General features: G+C 39.6%; 1 pseudogene; it reads right to left on the bottom strand.

Moving 5' to 3' along the window:
* Positions 1 to 1,023: 1,023 nt before the first annotated feature.
* The window catches only part of LOC120862660, a 28,105-nt pseudogene continuing 23,256 nt past the window's right edge, over positions 1,024 to 5,872 (bottom strand).

Here is a 5,872-nt window from a genome sequence, read left to right as displayed (position 1 = left end):
TGCTCCAAAAGCTCCAGGAAGATACAGAGGAGATAGAGTCACAGGAGAGCAGTAAATAAACAGACCCTTAGATAATGTCCTCAAGCCTGGACTGTCATATGGGCTGAATCAGGTCCTCTCATCCCCAATTCATATGTTGAATTCCTAATTCTCAGTATTTTGCAATATAACTATATTTGGAGACAAGATCTTTAAAAAGTTAATTAAGCTAAAATGAGTTTTTAGTCCTATATGACTGGTGTTCTTAGAAGAGTAGATTATGATGCAGACTCACATGTAGCAAGGACCATAAGGGGACACAGAGAGAAGACAGGCATTTGCAATCCAAGGAGAGGGGTCCTCTGAGCAAACGAACTCTTGCTGACACATTGATCTTGGAATTCTAACCTCTACATTTCTAAGTGGGAGAATTAATTTCTGTCGATTGAGCCACCCCACCTGTGATACTTTGCTATGACAGCCCTAGGAAATGAAATAACGTTGCAAAAGACTGAGAAAGAAGGACCATTGAAAGATAAATGAAAGTTGAGCCTAAATGAGAAAATGATTACAGATTTGAGAATGAAAAATGAGATTCAGGATTCACAGAAATGGATATATAGTACATATAGTATACATATACATATAGTATAACAAGTACATATAGTAAGGATGTATACAAAGCATCAAGACAGATGATACAAGTAAACCACTTTATCATTTATTACTTTGTTAAATCGCTTCAGTTGTGTCCAACTCTTGCTGAGCCTATGAACTGTAGCCCCCCAGGCTCCTCTGTCCATGGAATTCTCCAGGCAAGAATACTGGAGTGGGCTGCCAGGCCCTCCTCAAGGCCAAGCCTTTATTACTTAGAGCAAAAAATATTATATGATGAAAGCACCTGTCTGTGAGTTTGTTCCTGGCTAATTTGAAAAATATATACATTTCCCCAATTTTGAAAGGCTTTATTCATTTTTTAGCTAATTTCATCATAAATTCATAATTTTAAAAATAGTCCTAAAATTTTCAACTTAGTGCTTTCATTTACTCTGAAAATAAGCTAGTGGTTGATGAACTATCCTTAAAATGTCCCCCACTTAAAATAGCTTTCAAGGCTTTCCTAAACCAAGGGTAAAATAAAGCATAAATCAAAGTGTTCATAGCTGAGTTATAATAGGAACCCCAACAGCAAATCTCATAAATATAGGGAGGGTTTATGAAACCCATAAAGGCATCAATTAGTATATCAATTGTATATGGTAACCATGAAATCATAAATGCTACTACTGTGACCCCCAGGGTTTTAGCTGCTTTTCCCTCTCTCTTGGCCACTCTGGATCTGTAACTCTTTGATTCTGCTTTGCTGCCAGTATTTTCAATTTTTAGAGCTTGTTGTTTAGCTATTTTAAAAATCTTGCCATAAAGAATTATCATAACAACAGTAGGTATAAAAAATAACAAAACACTTATCAAAACCCATATACAGTTGAGAGCACTTACTAATTCCTCCATCCCATCATCACTGACACCTGTGTAGAACACAGCTCCGCTGTACACAATGGGCAGAATCCAGGAGATGCTGATGCATACCCCTGACACAGACACCGTGAACTTGGTGGGATAGACCAGGGGGTCAGTAACAGCAATGTACCTGTCAATGGAGATGAAGCACAAGTGGAAGAGAGAAGAGTAACAAAATGCCACATCACAGGAACTGTGAAGGGCACAAAATCTGGCTCCAAAGTACCAGCAGCTCTCCACGGACCTGACCATGCTGAAGGGCATCACAGTCACTCCCACCAGAAAGTCCGTGCAGGCCAGAGAGGCAATCAAGAAGTTGGCTGGCGAATGCAGCTGCTTGAAGTGAAGAACTGAAGTCTGAAGTCATCACCAAGAAGTTTCCAAAGATAGCCAATAAAGACCCGAATCCAAACATTGTGTACAGAATCACCCACGATGCAGGCAAGTAAGGAGATTTAATACAAGATCTGTTCACACTCTTATAGCAGAGCTGCACGGTTTCAGATTGGGAAAGATTACTTGCCGTGGTTCTGCAATTGGATGCTTGCTGTGTTTCTGCTTTTCAGCAAAATGGTCTTCAATTCTGAAAATTTTAAAAATAAAATAAAACTGCATACTTGAGTACTACTTTTTAAAACTGTCTCATATTTCATCCTTTTCCCATTTTGTTATGAAGAGAAACTAAAAGAATTTTTAAAACTCAGAAATACATTCTTTATGTGTTTACATAATATTTCTATAACTATATCTCAGTTTCCTAGATAGTTAACGCTAAGCAAATCTACTATGATTTTTCATCAGTCCAGAAAACACATTGCCTAATAATTGAAGACATTTAAATTAATTACTTGGTCCTTTATACCTGTGAATTTCTTCCTTACAAAGGCTATGTGTGCATGCTTAATTGCTCAGTCACTCAATTGTCTCAACTCTTAACGACCCCATGTCCTGTAGCCCACCGCTCCTCTGACCACGGCATTTTTCAGGCAAAAATACTGGAGTGAGTTGCAATTTCCTACTCCGGGGGATCTTCCCGACCCAGGGAATGAACTCATGTCTCCTTCATCTCCAGCACTGGCAGGCAGATTCTTTACCACTGAGCCACCTGGGAAGCCCCCTTATAAAGGATAATCACAAGTAACAATTGCATGTTTTAAAAGTCACATCTTAATAGACTTCTTACCTTCACATCTGAGAAGTTAACACCCAGGATGCTTTAAGAAGCCAGCCAATAAACTTTGCCCATGATAAATTCCTCACAAGCAACCTCTGCAGTGTGACTCATGAAAGGAAACTTACTTTATGTCATTATAATTAAAAAGTTCTATAGAACATATTTCTCTGAGCCCTGTTACCCTATCAAAATCCTTATGATTTTTACAACAGAGAAATTCCTTTTAATTCAACTGTTCTGAAATAGCCTTAGTCTATATTTAATAATAATGTTATCTATTCACTATTTATAAGACTGGCTGCATAATTTGCAGGGTTGGGCAAAATAAAAATGTGGAGATCTTTATTCAAAAAATATGAAAAATAGTGCCCTCAAAGTATCAAGCTTTTCCCCTTCTCTGCAGTTTCTCTCACCTGCCAAAATGTTTGATTTTTGCTATGGAATGCTTCTCTCTTGGACATGGAGATATTAGCAAGGCAAGTGCAGGTCCTCAAAGGTGCCTGGAGACCCTGCCCTGTGACTCAGTGATCCAGCCACTACCAGGCTCCCCCTCCCACCAACTGCTGAAATAATAGTTCAGGCTCAGGTTGGAGTGAGGAACCTGAGCCAGGTATCTGCCCTTCTCCTGGGCCTGCCACTTCAACCAAAGGCGGATAGACAACCCCCTGAGATGGCAGCCTCCACATCAGGAACCACACAGTACCTGAACTGGTGAAGGAGGGGCTTGGACTCCCTGAATCTCTTAAGTAACATGCTGTGCCCTACCAGCCTGAGATGGGATGACACTTGTCGTGCTTGCCCTGAGACTGCTCAGTGCACACCTGACCACATCCTTCCACGCATCACATCCAGTCCTCAGATAGAGTGGAGGGGGAAGTGGCAGTGCTAGTAAGTCTGAGTGAGGAAGGAGAGCCTGAACTGGGCCCAAAGAGCCAGGGGTTGGGGATCAGGTGGATGAGAATCCCTCCCATGAAAACAATTATTCAATTAATCATCTACCAAATTCTTCTGGGAAGTACTATTATTTCTTTTCTTTCAATTCTCAAATATAGCTTGATTTCTCCCCCACTCTATTTAGTAACCTTGCCTCCTCCTTTTTTGATAATATAACATACAGAATTTAAAGACTGAGAGGGTGGAGAGGTTTGGGGTGCATAATGGAAGCAGGAATCAAGGGTGATTCCAGGCTTTTAGCCTGCCAGCAAGAAAGAGTACACTTGGGGGAAAGATGATGGGTTAAGTTGGGATTGGTCAGAGGGACATAACACTGAGATTCTTTAGTGAGTGGTTTAGTCTGTAAATGTTTAGTTCAGAAAAGAAACTTTGCCTGATATGATCACATGAAATTCTTCAGCATGCTTGTGTTTTGAGAAGTAAATGTGATTGCCTGCTATACACCTGCCATAAAGCCTAGGATATATATCTGATACTCAATTAACATTTGTTGACCAGTTTAGAAGGTATACAGTGAAAATAGAAGGAACTGGATGTGCACCAACTTCAAAGTTATGCCTACAAACAAATACAGATGGGAAAAGATGACAAAGTGGTCCCACAGACTCCCATGGGATGAAAGTGGTTTGTGAAGGAGACAATACCAAGAGTGTCAAAGGTTAGTGACGGGTCAGGTTAAATAAAAACTGAGAATTGTTTGTTGTCATTAAAAACTGGATCACTGATGAACATGATTCTACTTCTTCTGGTGGAATATTAGAGATAGACTCCAAATTGCAGCGGATTGAGAATGAATGGGAATGAGTAGGGAAGACAAGGAAACCATGAGCAACGGCTGATGTTTGCATGTTAATTATAAAGAGGAAAAGAGATATGAATTTCTATTGGGAAACATAGGTTCAGAGAATGCCGTGTTGCTATTTAGATTCTGTTTTTATTTGATTCATGTTTATTTTGTTTGGGGATGCTACAGTAGCTAATGAGGAATACAAGACCAAAGACTGAGCTCTGATCAGAGAAGTTTTTTTTTAATATAAATTTATTTATTTTAATTGGAGGTTAATTACTTTACAATATTGTATTTGATCAGAGAAGTTTTACTGCCAAGCAAGGATGCAAACAAGCACAGATCTAGGCCCTGGGAGACTAGAGTCAAGGGAGTAGAAATAGAGTTTTCTGAAAGCCAAGGGGCCATGAACTACCAATAATTAAGAAAGCAAAGTTTCTGAGTGCTGTTGACAGGGTAATGGAACTTGGGTTCACTTGTTAGATAAGCACCAGCCTGGTTGGAAATGCCTGCAAACCTACAAGGAGTGCCTGACTCAGGATTTGGGCATTGTACTAGATTCCTATTGTTGCTATTACAAATTACCACAAATTTAGTGGTTTACAGCAACACAAACTTATTATCTTATAGTTTCAGAGGCTAGAAATTTAATGGGTCTCATTGGACTAAAACTAGGCATTGACAGTGCTATCATCCAACTGGAAGTTCTACAGGAGAATCTGGCTCTTGTCTTTTTTTTTTTTAATTTATTTATTTATTTTTAATTTTTACTTTACAATTCTGTATTGGTTTTGGCATAGATTGACATGAATCCACCACAGGTGTACATGTGTTCCCAAACATGAGCCCCCCTCCCACCCCCCTTCCCACAACATCTCTCTGGATCATCTCCGCGCGTCAGCCCCAAGCGTGTCATATCCTGTATCAGACATAGACTGGCATTTCCATTCTTACATGATATTATACATGTTTCAATGCCATTCTCCCAAATCATCACATCCTCTCCCTCTCCCTCTGAGTCCAAAAGTCCGCTATACACATCTGTGTCTTTTTTGCTGTCCTGCATACAGGGTCATCAGTGCCATCTTCCTAAATTCCATATATATGTGTTAGTATACTGTATTGGTGTTTTTCTTTCTGGCTCACTTCACTCTGTATAATCGGCTCCAGTTTCATCCATCTCATCAGAACTGATTCAAATGTATTCTTTTTAATGGCTGAGTAATACTCCATTGTGTATATGTACCACAGCTTTCTTATCCATTCATCTACTGATGGACATCTAGGTTGTTTCCATGTCCTGGCTATTATAAACAGTGCTGCGATGAACATTGGGGTACATGTGTTTCTTTCAATTCTGGTTTCCTCTGTGTGTATGCCCAACAGTGGGATTGCTGGGTCATAAGGCATTTCTATTTGCAATTTTTTAAGGAATCTCCACACTGTTCTCCATAGTG

This window comes from Oryx dammah, unplaced genomic scaffold (genome assembly GCF_014754425.2).
Source record: "Oryx dammah isolate SB20612 unplaced genomic scaffold, SCBI_Odam_1.1 HiC_scaffold_4, whole genome shotgun sequence".
Taxonomy (NCBI): domain Eukaryota; kingdom Metazoa; phylum Chordata; class Mammalia; order Artiodactyla; family Bovidae; genus Oryx; species Oryx dammah.
This window is presented reverse-complemented; position numbering and strand designations above follow the sequence as displayed.